This window comes from Ceratotherium simum, chromosome 7 (genome assembly GCF_057802395.1).
Source record: "Ceratotherium simum simum isolate JZ-2026a chromosome 7, ASM5780239v1, whole genome shotgun sequence".
In the NCBI taxonomy this organism is placed as follows: domain Eukaryota; kingdom Metazoa; phylum Chordata; class Mammalia; order Perissodactyla; family Rhinocerotidae; genus Ceratotherium; species Ceratotherium simum.
In genome coordinates this window covers 75,796,792-75,813,837 of record NC_141906.1, presented here as the reverse complement: position 1 = coordinate 75,813,837, position 17,046 = coordinate 75,796,792, and the positions used below count along the sequence as shown (strand labels likewise).

Sequence of the window (17,046 nt, the reverse complement as noted above, 5' to 3'; positions counted from 1 at the left end):
CTCATCTGCAGAATGTGGATTATAATATTAATTATCATATAGCTCTTAGTATACAGCCTCTCATAGTAACCACTTAAATAAGTGTTAGCTTAAAAAATTATCATTAAATCTATAGCCTCTTGAGCCAAGAGATCTTGGAAATATGTAACCTCACTTTCTTGATCTAACAGCAGTGACCAAGAGGTGGGAGCTCTGAGCAGAGTCAGAGTGTCTTCTGCCAATTGGAATTCTCTCCAGGGAAGAGACCCAGGTTTCAGGAACTGAAGCAGAGGCAAGAGAGAGGACGTAGAAAATGGATTGACCAAAAAATCTAAAAGACATCTATCTTATGTTTGGTATCCTTTTTACTAGAGCACCAGTTCTCACTCTGGAGGCAAACTTTAGCATCATATTGTTCTCTGGAAGTGAAAGTCACTTGGGCTAGAAGATAGATTCATAGCAAACAGTAATAACCTTCCTAACATACCAAAGTTCAAATATCTCTCTGTGAATTTATTCGCAAGAATGGGGTTGATACAGGGATGGTGGTGGTGGTGTTTGTTTCTTTCTTAGTGGTTTTCCTTTCTTGTCCCCCCAAACGGCTCCTCCCCTATCCATCCCCAGAGGAGTATGGCAGCTGAGAATTCTTCTGTGACAGAGTTCATCCTTGCAGGCTTAACAGAGAAGGCAGGACTCCAGATACCTCTCTTCATCCTGTTTCTAGGTTTCTACATGGTCACTGTGGTGGGGAACCTGGGCCTGATAATGCTGATTGGGTTGAACTCTCACCTGCACACCCCCATGTACTTTTTCCTCTTCAACCTCTCCTTAATAGACTTCTGTTACTCCACCACCATCACCCCCAAAATGCTGAAGAGTTTTGTCTCTAAGCAGAATATTATCTTACATTCAGCGTGTATGACTCAATTCTTTTTCTTCGGATTTTTTGTCATCTCTGAGTCCTTCATCCTGTCAGCAATGGCATACGACCGCTATGTTGCCATCTGTAAACCATTGGTGTACACAGTCACCATGTCTCCTCAGGTCTGTTTATTCCTCTTGTTGAGTGTGTATGTGATGGGGTTTTCAGGGGCCATGGCCCACACGGGAAGCATAGCAAGTCTGAACTTCTGTGCCAACAACCTTGTCAATCATTTCATGTGTGATGTCTTTCCTCTCCTTCAGCTCTCCTGCAACAGCACTTATGTGAATGAGCTGGTGGTCTTTGTAGTTGTTTCCATAGGCATTGGAATGCCCATTGTCACCATCTTTATCTCTTATGCTCTAATCCTCATAAGCATTCTCCACATTCCCTCCACTGAGGGCAGGGCCAAAGCTTTCAGTACATGCAGCTCCCACATAATAGTGGTTTCTCTTTTCTTTGGTTCTGGGGCTTTCATGTATCTCAGACCACCTTCTATTTTGCCCCTTGAGCAAGGGAAAGTGTCCTCCCTGTTCTATACCATTGTGGTGCCCATGTTAAACCCATTGATCTATAGTTTGAGGAACAAGGATGTCAAAATTGCTGAGGAAAACCTTAGGAAGAAAAATATTTTCTTGAGAAATGAGTAGTATTTGAGAAAGAAGATACAACGCATTGTTTATTAGTGTGTGTGTTTTCAATGCGGCATCCAACTTCCGGCTTTTTTTTTCTCTCCTATACAGAGAGAGAATTTTAAGTCTCTACATTTGTGTGAGTGTTTAGTGCAGATCTATTCTCCTTGTCCCTCGACCCACGTCTACTATTTCAAGATTTCTTTATTTTATGCAAACTATTTATACAATCATAGACTTATCATGATTGATAATCATTTAATCTTGCATGCACCTAACAAATAATTTAATCTAACTTTCTCGTTTAATGGACTTTTGGAATTTAGAAATATTACATATTTTGGCCAAGTCCACACAACTACCTGGTGCCTCAACTGGGACTGGAATCCCTGTCCTTGAATTTCTATCTGCTTTTTTCATGCCATGTTTTTTTCCTTCATTGCTGACCTTTCAGTTTTCATTTTAAAAGTATGGTCCCTTATCATATTCATAATAATTTAATGCATCTTCTCAATTAAAAATTTTTGAATATTATACTTTTTTCAAGAGTGTCAGAGGTGAAAATTTACTTACGTTGGTCTTGGTCAAATGACAAGAGAGACATGTCAAGATTGTGGGGTGTGGGTGGCCAGTATGGAGGTCCCAATGGCAGGTAAAGCTTGGTAATTCCTGAGGTCCTGTGTGGAACCCTAGGGAATCAGCCTAGTTAATTAGGACTTCTGTAGCTTCAGGGGTTATAAAGATGCTGAGTGGAATGTTTCATAGATTATGTCAAGACTAAGAGAGTCAGAATTTGAAGACTTCTTCTGCAGGGTGGTTTCGGTGTGTCAGCTACGATGGAGAAATCTGTGGCTCAGGATAATCACCTAAGGGTCTATAAATTCTAAAGGAGGAGTAAATAATTTGGGCTATCTAGCTAGTTATCAAGGCAGCACCAAGCATCTGATTATTAGAGGAAGCAATTTTCATCAAATTTTAAGGAACTGCAGGTTGCACAGATCTTCTCATGCAGGCATATGTGAGTAAGGGATAATCCACCTCAGGACTGGTTTATAAATCCACACCATTGGGTAAAGAGAGGTATACATTATATCAGAACACTTTGATCTCATTGACTTATCAGTAATAAAGGAAGGTTCTTTGGAAAAGCACGAATGTGTTAAGTGCTGGGGAGATACTTTGACTTATGAGCTTTTCTTTGGGAAGTTTCTCTTCTTTGGGAAAGAAGGAAATTTAGATGAGGGTTTAATCCTTTAGTATGACAGATCAAAGGGAGTGAAGTGATAAAAGTGAGAGTGTCAGGGGAGATTTTGCTTTAGTCAGTATGCAATAGAGAAAGAGAACTGAGTTCAGGAGACTGTGGTGTGTGTCAGGTGGGTGAGGTGACTAGGCCACATTTAGTAGGTAGTAGAGGAAACTGCGATTTGTGAGGCATATGGTGGAGTTGGTTTTGTATCCTGGCTCAGTTGTTTAGTAGTTGTGTGACTTTGAGCAAATGACTTAATGTCTCTAAATATTAATTTCTCTATTTTTAAAACAGATCATGATCTTGACTTCGTGGGGTTTTTGAGAGAATTAAATGCCAGGCACTTAATGAATTTTAGTTCCCTCCCTGCTGGACTCCTTCATCCAGTTTCAGCACCTGCTCTAGCTTTTGCATGACCTGAGGCAAATCACTTCATCTTTCTGGAACTCTGCTTACTCATGAGAAAATGCACTCTTCTCTAACTTTCATTTAAAAAGTATATTAAATATTATTAAAATATATTAAAATATATTTTGACTAAGTAATACTTGCACATGGTAAAATATTAAACTATATAAGCAGACATTATATGGTAAAAATATGTCTTCCTCCCATCTAGTCATTCCATTCCTGAAATCTCCTCCTTAGACTCAACAATTGCTGCTAATTCCTTATGAATCCTTCCATATTCAAACATATATGTCTCTCTCGCTCTGTGTGTGTGCGCGCGCGCATGCGTGTTTGTGTATATTTAGTGTCCCTTTTTGTTTTAAAGTGGTATAAAAGGGTATTTAAGAATGATTTTTTTCCATGGAAACAGTTTTGAAGTGGATGGGAGAGAGAACATTTCAGAGTAAAAAGGAGTCAATCACAGAAGAGGCGTGGGAAAGGGTATGAGGGTATGAGCGAGAAGTGTGGGGAGAGCAGAGGCATCCTTGGTTCTTGATGGGTCACTATCAGTTCAAACCCTATAGCCACAGAGTAACATTTTGGTCTTCTGATATTCTGTCCTCACCCTGTGGTTGCACACCTCCATCTCTGGTGACGCTGTGATGAGGTCAGAGCCCTTGAGAGCTGAAAATGTCAGGATGGCAAGTAGTTTTAATCCAGGACACAGTTCTGAACATGTTTATTTATTATTTTAATAAATGAGGCATGTGGTTTTTCTTCTTCTGATTCTTGAAGCAGCTCCTATTTATTGTCACAGATTTGGAATATAAAAAATGTATGAAGAAAAAAGATTACCTGTACTTCAATATGGTAGTTTGCATTATTGGTCAAAATTTGTCACTCACCTAGTAGTATTATGCATCCATACCCTTGCTATGGTCTCATAGAGGTGGGGTACATTTTCCTGCTTCATTGATGGTCCACTTGACCATTTGATCCATCTTGGCCAATAGGATATCAGCAGATATGATACATGCAGGTGTATGGGATGTGTTTACGTGGTGGGGCTTGCCTTCTTGTGCTTCTGCCATTGCCTTGAGAAAAGCTTCTCCTGGGTAACTGTCGCTTTTTCTAACTGATTCTCATGATGAACCCACGTGGAACAGATCTTAATTATTTATTTATTTATTTATTTTTTCCCCCAAAGCCCCAGTAGATAGTTGTATGTCATAGCTGCATGTCCTTCTAGTTGCTGTATGTGGGACTCAGCCTCAGCATGGCCGGAGAAGCAGTGCGTCGGTGCACACCCGGGATCCGAACCCGGGCCGCCAGCAGTGGAGCGTGCTCACTTAACTGCTAAGCCATGGGGCCGGCCCTGGAACAGATCTTGAAGCAGAGATGCCCCCCTGTGCCCAGACAAATTGAGCCACCACAATCAACTTGTGCACATGAGGAACAAATATTCATTGTTGTATGCCAATGAGATTTTGTGACGTTGTTACATAGCAATAGCTAACTGGTAACATTCCACCATTCAGAGATCAGGAAAGAAGAATCTCATCTGAAGTATAAAATTTTCTTCCAATGGGGTCACACTCTTTATGTCATGCTATAAAATGTTTTCTTTTAATTAATTAATTTATGTATTTAGTGTGTTTGTGTGTGTGAGGAAGATCAGCCCTGAGCTAACATCCATGCCAATCCTCCTCTTTTTGTTGAGGAAGACTGGCCCTCAGCTAACATCGGTGCCCATCCTCCTCCACTTTATGTGGGACACTGCCACAGCATGGCCTGACAAGCAGTGTGTCGGTGCGCTCCTGGGATCCGAACCTGGGCCGCCAGCAGTGGAGTGCATGCACTTAACGGCTACACCATGGGGCTGGCCCCTATAAAATGTTTTCTAACTTATCATTATAATGTGAGGTTTTTTGCTTCTCAGTATATATTTTTTGAATTACACTTTTTCTTGAGTTTCATCATGTAGTATTGTCATATTTTATTCAAGCTTTTCTAATTGTTGAAATTAAAATTGTGTCAATTCTCCAATGTTTTATTACTATAAATAATGCTATAATTATCATTTTCTGTTAAAATTATTGTCTAGATTGCTAATTATTTTCTCTGGAGAGATTCCTATTTTATTTTTCAATTCATAATATCTCCAATTTTCCCTATAATTTCTTCTTATTGACTTAGAAATTTGTTACTTAGAAATGTATTGTTTAATTATTCTTTTCTCAGATATATTTTTTGTTAAATGACAGGCGTATCAGAGCTCCAGCCATCTGTCTTCTCTTTGTTCTTTGGTCATCCTGACTTGGATTAATTCTAACTTCTATACCTCCATGTACATTTTAATCTTTAGTTTTTCCTTCATAGGTTTCTTCTCTTCCTCTATCATTTCTCCCAAAATGATGATGAGCTTTGTGACAGAGAAGAATATCATCACCTATGTGACATCAAAGACGCAGCTTTTCCATTCTGCTTGTCATTAGTGAGCACTCCAATTTTGTACCACTGATCTTTGGTCACTATGAGGCCATGACCACTAGGGACTATTTCCTGCTGATGGTTTGTAAGCTATTCAGTTTATTGGTTCTGTGGTCTATCTAGGGGACATGGACCAGTTGTCCCTTTGTGATAATGATAGCATTAAACTTTACTTGTGTAACGCAGGCCCTCTGCTCCAGGTCTCCTGAATCAGCATTTACTGTGGTCCCCCTTTATCTGTGGTTCTGCTTTTCATGGTTTCAGTTACCTGTGGTCAACTGTAGCCTGAATATATTATATGTAAAATTCTAGAAACAAACAATTCATAAATTTTAAATTGTGCACTGTTTTGAGTAGCATGACGAAATCTCCCACCATCATGCTCCATCCTGCCCAGGACATGAATCTTCCCTTTGTCCAGTGTGTCCACAATGTATATGCTACCCCATCCCCACTTAGTCACTTACTGGTTGTCTCTGTTATCAGATCGACTATCACAGTATCATAGTGCTTGTGTTCAAGTAACCCTTATTTTACTTAATAATGGCCCCAAAACATAAGAGTAGTGATCCTGGCAATTTGGATATGCCAAAGAGAAGCCATCAAGTGCTTCCTTTAGGTGAAAAAGTGAAAGTTCTTGTCTTAATAAGGAAAGAAAAAAAACATATGCTGAGGTTGGTAAGACCTACGGTAACTTTTATTACAGTATATTGTTATAATTGTTCTATTTTATTATTATTTATTATCATTATTATTACTGTATTTTATTATTAGTTATTATTGTTAATCTCTTATGTGCCTAATTTATAATTTATCATAAGTATGTATGTATAGGAAAAAACATAGTGTATATAAGGTTCGGTACTATCTGTGGTTTCAGGCATCCACTGGGGTTCTTGGATTGTATCCCCTGTGGATAGGGGGGACTACTGTATATTACCCATGCAGGTGGATTTGTAGTCATAGGAACTTGCATTGTAGCACCCAGTGTTATCATCTTTGTCTTTTGTTTTCCTTCCTTTCATCATCTTTCATTCACTCAATGCTAATGATAAGTCCACAGATACCAGAAATTCCTTTCTTTCTTTTTTATATTAGGGACATTCTTCAGATCTTCTCCCGGAACCAAGGGCTACAGCAAATTACATACAATCTCCTTTACCTGTGTGGGGTCAGTGATGAACTGTCTGGTCAACATCTTGAAGAACAAGAGTGTCTAATTTGCTGTGATGAAATTTCTATGATTTTTCTCTTGATTTTAGGCAGTGATGGTTATTAGGATTCCTTTTGAATTCTTTTAAGGCAGTATTTGTCCTCTTTACCTTTTCATTTAAAGTAAGGTATATTTTAATCTTCCTACCGATGTCTAGAATCAGTGAAGGTCCCAGCCTAGGTATAGTCTGGTTATGTGGTTGGAGATGATGTCACATGCACCGAGGTACTTGCTGGAAGACGTTGTCTTTGTCTTTGCTTTTGTGAACTGTAAATTGTCCTGGCTCTCATACCGTCTGTTCCAGAAGCAAAGATCTGAGCAGGAGCATTTGATTGGCTGAGGTTGAGTGGTGTGGTTTGGCTGTAGACTCCAGGAGTTTGGGGAACATGTATCTGGCCATACTATCTACCATGTGGGGGAATTTCAACTAAGACTCAAACAAGGGCAGATTCTCTAGACAGAGAAGAAGGTTCTGATGCTGAGAAGCCAAATATCGACTACACTTCCTCATCCTTCAGGTCACTGAATTTCACTTTCTCAGAGAGGCTGTCCCTCACCTTAGAAACTCAGTTCAGTTTCCTCCATTTAATGCTTGCAGAGAACCATGTACTTCCCTTTGAAGCACTTACCACACTTCTAATTCTTTATAAGTAATAACATCCAGGACCTCTTTAAAATAAATGTTTGGTGAGGGGTTTTACAAGTCATATAGGTGTAAATTCCAGTTCCATACACATGTGAGTACAGTCTATGGTTAGGGATTCTCAGGGGAAAGGGTTTTCATTTTTTTCTTCTTCCTTTTTCCATCACAGTATAGGCTGAGCTCTGATTGTATCTTCTCCACCTCACCATATGGGGTGTTTCTTTTCTAGTTTATTCACCTTCAAGTATTGCCTTATTTGGTCACAGGTTTATGAGGGACATGCAGAGGGGTAGTGGCCTTTAATCCCACACTGCATCCTGCCTGAGCCCCAAGTTTTGCCTCTTGCCCCACATGTGTGCAAACCATAGCTCTACGCCTCCAAACACTGGCAGACACCTCCCCGGGAAACACTGGCTCCAGCCTCGTCCATACAGATAGGTTCCTGCGTTATTGTCTTTTTTCACTCCTGAGAATTCCCTATTTTCAGACCAGCTAAGATAATCAGTGGCTTAGTATTTTTATTCAACATTTTTCAATATTCTAGTGGGAGAGCTTCTTTTTTTTCTGAACATCTAAATGCTAAATGGATAGAAATATCAATTTTACAAATTAATGAATAAATAGACTTTTTTCCTCTAATAAACAGAAGTAATTCCTTCTCTCGTATGCTTTCTTAGGCCATTCCTACCCCCTCAAAGCTTTGCTGAGATATAATTGACATATAATACTGTGTAAGTTTAAGGTATACAACATGATGATTTGATACATTTATACATTACAAAATGAGTAACACAATAGGGTTAGTTAACACCTTCACCATCTCCTAATTACCATTTCCTTTTGTGGTGAGAACATTTTAGATCTACTCTGTTAGCAACTTTAAAGTATATAATTCAGTATTGTTAAGTATAATCACCATGCTGTACATTAGCTCCCCAGAACTTACTCATCTTATAACTGGAAGTTTGTACCTTTGACCAAGATCTCCCCATTCCACCCCCCACCCCCACCCCCTTCCCCTGGCAACTACCATTCTACTCTTTGTTTCTATGAGTTTGGCTTTTTAGATTCCACATGTAAGTATTTCACATAGTTAGATTGCACATATAAGACTCTATTTGTCTTTCTCTAACTTCAATTATCCTAATGCCCTCAAGTTCCATCCGTGTTGTTGCAGATGGTAGGATTTCCTCTCACGGCTGAATAATATTCCACATGTTCCTTTTCTATTACTCTGGAGATGGAAACATAGGTTGTGTCCATGTCTTGGATACTGTCAGTAATGCTACGGTGAACTAGGGAGTGCAGATATCTCTTTGAGATCCTGACTTCATTGCCTTTGGATGTATACCCAGAAGTGGGATTGCTGCATTACATGGTAGTTCTTTTTTTAATTTTTTAGAAACCTTCATACTGTTTTCCATAGTGGCTGTAACAATATACATTCCCACCAACAGTGCACAACTCTCCATCTTCTCCACATCTTGGTCAACAGGTTATCTCTGTCTTTTTTAAATTTTAGATATAATTGACATACAACACTATAGTTGGTTTCAGATGTACAACATAATGATTTGATATTCGTTTTTGTCACAAAAAGATCACCACAATAATCCATTATCATACAGAGTTACAAAATATTTTTTGTGATGAAAACTTTTAAGATTTACTCTCTTGGCAACTTTCAAATATACAACACAGTAATATTAACTATAGTCGCCTTACTGTACATCACGTCCTCATGACTTATTTATTTTATATGAGAGTTTGTACTTTTTAACCCCATTCACACATTTTTCCCACTCCCCACTCCCCTATCACCCACCCCTGCCTCTGGCGACCACCAATCTAGTCTTTGTATCTATGAGCTCCATTTCTTCTTTTTGTTTGTTGTTATTGCTTGTCTTTTTGATAATAGCCATTCTAACAGGTGTGAGGTGATGTCTCATTGTGGTTTTGATTTGCATTTCCCTGATGATTAGTGATGTTGATAATCTTTTCATGGATCTGTTGGCCATTTATATGTCTTCTTTGGAAAATGTGTATTCAGTTCCTCTGTCCAGTTCTTAATTGGTGTATTTGGTTTTTGGCTCTTTAGTTGTATTGAGTTCCTTATATAGTCTAGATATGAACCCCTTATTAGATATACGATTTGCAAATATTTTCTCCCATTCTGTAGGTTTCCTTTTGATTTTGTTGAATGTTTCTTTTGCTGTCCAGAAGCTTTTTAGTTTGCTGTCGTCCTACTTATTTTTGTTTTTGTTGCTTGTGCTTTTGGTGTCATATCCAAAAAATCATTGCCAAGACCAATGTTGAGGAGCTTATCTTAGGAGTTTTACGGTTTCTAGTCTTATGTTTCACTCAGTCTTTAATTCATTTTGAGTTAATTTATTTTAGTGGTGTAAGATAAGGGTCCAATTTCATTTTTCTGCATGTGTTTATCCCACTTTCCCAACACCATTTATCAAGGAGACCATCCTTTCCTCATTGAGTATTCTTGGCTCCCTTGTCAAATATTAGTTGACGCTGTTTATGAAGGTTTATTTCTGGGCTCTCGATTCTGTTCCATTGGTCTATGTGTCTATTTTTATGTCAGTACCATACTGTTTCTATCAGTACCATACTATAACTTTGTAGTACAGTTTGAAATCAGGAACTGTGATGCCTCCAGATTTGTCCTTCTATCGCAGGATTGTTTTGGCTATTGAAAATCTTTTGTGGCTCCATACAAATTTTAGGATTGTTTTTTCTATTTCTGTGAAAAATGCCATTGGAATTTTCATTGGGATTGCATTGAATGTACAGATGATTTTGGGTACTATGGACATTTTAAGAATATTAATTCTTCTAATCTATGGACACTGAATATATGATCTTTCCATTTACTTGTTTCTTCTTCAGTTTCTTTCATTAAAGTCCATAGTTTTCAGTATATAAATCTTTCACTTCCTTGGTTAAATTTATTCCCAAGTATTTTATTGTTGATGATGCTATTGTGAATAGGATTGTTTCTTTATTTCTTTTTCAGATATTTTGTTGTTAGTGTCTAGAAATGTAACTGATTTCTGTATACTGATTTTGTGTCCTGCAACTTTACTAAATATGTTGGTTAGTTTAAACTTTACTGAATCAGTTGATTAATTTAACTGAATTCATTGACTCATTTTTTGGTGACGTCTTGAGCATTTTGTATATAAAATCACATCATCTGCAAATGAAGACAAATTTTCTTCCTCCTTCAGATTTGAATGCCTTTTATTTCTTTATAGGAGTGGTGAGAATGGGCACCTAGGACTTGTTCCTGAATTTAGAGGAAATTCTTTCAACCTTTCACCACTGAGTATGATGTTGGCTATGTGGTTGTCATATATGGCTTTCATCATGTCAAAGCAGGTTCTTTCTATACCCAATTTGTTGTGAGCTTTTATTATGAAAGGATGTAGTATTTTGTCAGATGCTTTTTCTGCATCTATTGAGATGATCATATGATTTTTTTTTTTTTTTTTTTTAGAGACTAAAAACAATAATTTATTATTTCTCATGATTCTGTGAGTTGGCGGGACAGTTCTTCTGCTTTCACCATGGCTCACTCATGGAGCTGCATTCAGCTGGTGGCCTCCAGGGGTTGGGCTCAGCTGGGAGAGCTAAGGGTCTGGAATTCTCTTTCCACATGTCTTTCACCCTCAAGTCAGCTCCTTGGAGCCCCCCCCCCCCCGATCATGGTGGTGGTAGTATTCCATGCATCCAGTCTATTATGCCTCCTTTCTGACATTCTTCTTGGAAGTAGAGAACCTAAAGGTATTGTATTAATTTTTATTTGTTGCAATCTCATTCTAATATGATGTCCTATTCTGCAGAGGCTTAAAAAGCTAAAAACTATATTTATCAGACTCTGTTGCAGCTAAGGTTCTTTTTTTTTTTTTTTTTAGTTTTTTGTTTATTGCAGTAACATTGGTTTATAACATTGTAAAAATTTCAGGTGTACATCATTGTACTTCTGCATAGATTACATCATGTTCACCACCAAAATACTAATTACAACCCATCACCACACACATGTGCCGAATTATCCCTTTCACCCTCCTCCCTCCCCCCTTCCCCTCTGGTAACCACCAATCCAATCTCTGTCCCTATGTGTTTGTTTATTGTTGTTATTATCTACTACTTAATGAGGGAGATCATACGGTATTTGACCTTCTCCCTCTGACTTATTTCACTTTGCATTATACCCTCAATGTCCATCCATGTTGTCACAAATGGCTGGATTTCATCGTTTCTTATGGCTGAGTAGTATTCCATTGTGTATATATACCACAGCTTCTTTATCCATTCGTCCCTTGATGGGCACTTAGGTTGCTTCCAAGTCTTGGCTATTGTGAATAACGCTGCAATGAACACATGGGTGCATGTACCTATACAAATTGGTGTTTTCAAGTTCTTTGGATAAATACCCAGCAGTGGGATGGCTGGATCATATGGTAGTTCTATCCTTGATTTTTTGAGGAATCTCCATACTGTTTTCCATAGTGGCTGCACCAGTTTGCACTCCCACCAGCAGTGTATGAGAGTTCCCTTCTCTCCACATCCTCTCCAACACATGTTGTTTCCTGTCTTGTTAATTATAGCCATTCTGACGGGCGTCAGGTGATATCTCATTGTAGTTTTGATTTGCATTTCCCTGATAGTTAATGATGTTGAACATCTTTTCATGTGTCTGTTGGCCATCTGTATATCTTCTTTGGAGAAATGTCTGTTCAGGTCCTTTGCCCATTTTTTAATTGGGTTGGTAGTTTTTTTGTTGGTAAGATGCATGAGTTCTTTATATATTTTGGAGATTAAGCCCTTATCAGAAGTATGGTTTGCAAATATCTTCTCCCAATTCTTAGGTTGTCTTTTCGTTTTGTTGATGGTTTCCTTTGCTGTGCAGAAGCTTTTTAGTTTGATGTAGTCCCATTTGTTTATTTTTTTCTATTGTTTCTCTTGCCCGGTCAGACGTGGTGTTTGAGAAGATGTTGCTAAGGATGTCGAAGAGTGTACTGCCCATGTTTTCTTCTAGAACTTTCACAGTTTCAGGTCTTACATTCAAGTCTTTAATCCATTTTGAGTTAATTTTTGTTTATGTTGTAAGGTAAGGGTCTACTTTCATTTTTTTGCATATGGCTATCCAGTTTTCCCAACACCATTTGTTGAAGAGACTTTCTTTTCCCCATTGTATGTTCTTGGCTCCTTTGTCAAAGATTAGCTGTCCATAGATGTGTGGGTTTATTTCTGGGCTTTCGATTCTATTCCATTGATCTGTGTGTCTGTTTTTGTGCCAGTACCATGCTGTTTTGGTTACTACAGCTTTGTAGTATATTTTGAAATCAGGGAGTGTGATACCTCCAGCTTTGTTCTTTTTTCTCAGGATTCCTTTAGCTATTCGGGGTCTTTTGTTGTTCCATATAAATTTTCGGATTCTTTGTTCTATTTCTGTGAAAAATGTTGTTGGAACTTTGATAGGGATTGCATTGAATCTATAGATGGCTTTAGGAAGTATGGACATCTTAACTATGTTAATTCTTCCAATCCAAGAGCACGGAATATCTTTCCATTTCTTTGGGTCTTCTTCAGTTTCTTTCAGAAATGTTTTATAGTTTTCGGTGTACAGATCTTTCACCTCTTTGGTTAAGTTTATTCCTAGGTATTTTATTCTTTTTGTTGCAATTGTAAATGGGATGGTATTCTTAATTTCTCTTTCTGCTACTTCGTTGTTAGTGTACAGAAATGCAACTGATTTTTGTATGTTGATTTTGTATCCTGCAACTTTACCATATTCGTTTATTACCTCTAAAAGTTTTCTGGTGGATTCTTTGGGGTTTTCTATATATAAAATCATGTCATCTGCAAATAGTGAAGTTTCACTTCTTCCTTTCCAATTTGGATCCCTTTTATTTCTTTCTCTTGCCTGATTGCTCTGACTAGGACTTCCAGTACTATGGTAAATAGGAGTGGTGACAGTGGGCATCCTTGTCTGGTTCCTGTTCTTAGAGGGATGGCTTTCAGTTTTTCACCATTGAGGATGATAGTAGCTGTGGGTTTGTCATATATGGTCTTTATTATGTTGAGGTACTTTCCTTCTATACCCATTTTACTCAGAGTTTTTATCATAAATGGATGCTGTATCTTGTCAAATGCTTTCTCTGCATCTATTGAGATGATCATGTGATTTTTATTCTTCATTTTATTAATGTGGTGTATTACATTGATTGATTTGCGAATGTTAAACCATCCCTGCATCCCTGGAATAAATCCCACTTGATCATGGTGTATAATCTTTTTAACGTATTGTTGTATGTGATTTGTTAGTATTTCGTTGAGGATTTTTGCATCGATGTTCATCAGTGATATTGGCCTGTAATTTTCTTTTTTTTGTGTTGTCCTTGTCTGGTTTTGGTATCAGGGTAATGTCAGCTTCGTAGAATGAGTTAGGGAGCTTCCCCCCCTCCTCAATTTTTTGGAAGAGTTTGAGAAGGATAGGTATTAAGTCTTCTTTGAATGTTTGGTAGAATTCACCAGGGAAGCCGTCTGGTCCTGGACTTTTATTTTTGGGGAGGTTTGTGATTACTGTTTCGATCTCCTTACTGGTGATTGGTCTATTCAAATTCTCTACTTCTTCTTGATCCAGTTTTGGAAGGTTGTATGATTCTAAGAATTTATCCATTTCTTCCAGATTGTCGAATTTGTTGGCATATAGCTTTTTGTAGTATTCTCTTATAATCTTTTGTATTTCTGAGGTGTCTGTTGTAATTTCTCCTCTTTCATTTCTGATTTTACTTATTTGTGCCTTCTCTCTTTTTTTCTTGGTGAGTCTAGCTAAAGGTTTGTCAATTTTGTTGATCTTTTCAAAGAACCAGCTCTTGGTTTTATTAATTTTTTCTATTGTTTTTTTGGTCTCTATTTCATTTATTTCTGCTCTGATTTTTATTATTTCCCTTCTTCTACTGATTTTGGGCTTTGTTTGTTCTTCTTTTTCCAGTTCCTTCAGGTGCATTGTTAGATTGTTTATTTGAGATTTTTCTTGTTTGTTGAGATAGGCCTGTATCGCTATAAACTTCCCTATTAGAACTGCTTTTGCTGTATCCCATAAATTCTGGCATGTCGTATTTTCATTTTCATTTGTCTCCATGTATTTTTTGATTTCTTCTTTGATTTCTTCGTTAACCCAGTCGTTGTTCAGTAGCATTTTGTTTAATCTCCACGTATTTGTGGCTTTTCTGATTTTCTTCCTATAGTTGATTTCTAGTTTCATACCATTGTGGTCAGAAAAGATGGTTGGTATTATTTCAATCTTCTTAAATTTATGGAGACTTGTTTTGTGGCCTAATACGTGATCAATCCTGGAGAATGTTCCATGTGCATTTGAAAAGAACGTGTATTCTTCGGTTTTTGGATGGAATGCTCTGTATATATCTGCTAGGTCCATCTGTTCTAGTGTGTCGTTTAAGGCCAATGTTTCCTTATTGATCTTCTATTTGGATGATCTATCCGTTGGTGTAAGTGGAGTGTTAAAGTCCCCTACTATTATTGTGTTACTGTCTATTTCTGTTTTTATGTCTGTTAATAATTGCTTTATATATTTAGGTGCGCCTACATTGGGTGCGTAGATATTTACAAGTGTTATATCCTCTTGTTGGATTGTTCCCTTGATCATTATGTAATGCCCTTCTTTGTCTCTTTTTACAGTTTTTGTTTTAAAGTCTATTTTGTCTGATATGAGTACTGCTACCCAAGCTTTCTTTTCATTGCCATTTGCATGGAGTATCTTTTTCCATCCCTTCACTTTCAGTTTGTGAGTGTCTTTAGGTCTGAAGTGTGTCTCTTGTATGCAGCATATATATGGGTCTTGTTTTTTTATCCAGTCAGCCACCCTATGCCTTTTAATTGGAGCATTTAGTCCATTGACGTTTAAAGTAGCTATTGATAAGTATGTACTTACTGCCATTTTTTAACTTTTTTTTTTTTCTCAGTGTTTTAATAGTCCTTCTCTGTTCCTTTCTTCTTCTATACAGAATTGATGGTCACTTTAGTTTGACCTCTGTCTGAAAGCTGTACTCTTTAACTCCCCTCCTCCCTCATGTTTTTGATATCATATCTAACCTCTTTTTTGTGCATTTGTATCCATTACGTTCTAATCATGGAAATAGATAATTTTTCCTATTTGTGGTCTTTTCTTTTCCCCTTAAATCAGTCCCTTTAACATTTCTTGTAGCACTGGTTTCTTGGTGACAAACTCCTTTAATTTTTGCTTATCTGGGAAAATTTTGATCTCTCCTTCCATTTTGAATGATAACCTTGCTGGGTAGAGTATTCTTGGCTGTAAGTTTTTTCCTTTTAGCACTTTAAATATATCGTGCCATTCTCTTCTAGCCTGTAAGGTTTCTGCAGAGAAGTCAGCTGATAGCCTTATGGGGTTTCCTTTGTACGTAACTTGACATTCTCTTGCGGCTTTTAGGATTCTCTCTTTATCTTTAATTCTGGACATTTTGATTATGATGTGTCTTGGTGTGGGCCTCTTTGGGTTTATCTTGTTTGGGGCTCTCTGTGCTTCCTGTACCTGGATGTCTGTTTCCTTCCTTAGGTTAGGGAAGTTTTCATCTATTATTTCTTGAAATAGATTCTCTGACCCCTTGTCTCGCTCTTCTCCTTCTGGGACACCTATAACACGGATGTTAGTGCGCTTGATGTTGTCCCAGAGGTCCCTTAGACTGTCCTCACTCTTTTTAATTCTTTTATCTTTTACCTGTTCACCTCGGGTAATTTCTTCTAGTCTTTCGTCCAGCTCACAGATCCGTTCTTCTGTATCCTCTACTCTGCTTTTGAGTCCCTCCAATGAATTTTTCATTTCCAGTATTGTATTCTTCATTTCTGATTGGTTCTTTTTTATATCTTCTATTTCTTTGTTGACATTCTCACTGAGTTCATCTATTCTTCTCCCCAGATCAGTGAGCATCCTTAACACTCTCAGTTTGAACTCTCTGTTGGGTAGGTTGCTCATTTCTGTTTCACTTAGTTCCTTTTCTGTGGTTTTGTCCTGTTCCCTTACTTGGAATGTATTCTTTTGCCTCTTCATTTGCCTCTTTCCCTGTGCTTGTGTCTACGTATTAGGTAGGTCAGCTACGTCTCCTGCTCTTGGATAGGTGACCTTATGGAAGTGATGGCTTAGGAGGCTTCCAGTGTGCTTCCCTCAGTTCTCAATGTTCCAGGGGTGACCCCTATGTGGGCTACGTGTATCCTTCTGCTGTGGCCTGTTTGCTCTCCCTGTAGGCACCCAGGAAGGCTGAGTTATGCTCCTGGTCAGCTGTTGTAATGCTCAGTTGCTCGTAGTTGTTGTGGGCCCTTCAGTCTCTTTATCAGGTGTGGGGATCCCCAGCACAGTTGGCTGCAAGTTCTAATACCACATTTGTGTTGCAGTATTTCTTTTAAGTGAGTAGGCCTCCACCGTGGCAGGTTGTTAGGCTCAGGGACTTACAATTGCTGTAAGCCTCTAGCCTA

The 17,046-nt window shown here is 38.1% G+C and overlaps 1 pseudogene; it reads left to right on the top strand.

Annotated features, from left to right (window-relative positions):
• The first annotated feature begins 609 nt into the window (after nt 1-609).
• LOC101391437 (olfactory receptor 8B12-like) lies at nt 610-1,540 on the top strand (annotated as a pseudogene).
• Nucleotides 1,541-17,046: the final 15,506 nt, after the last annotated feature.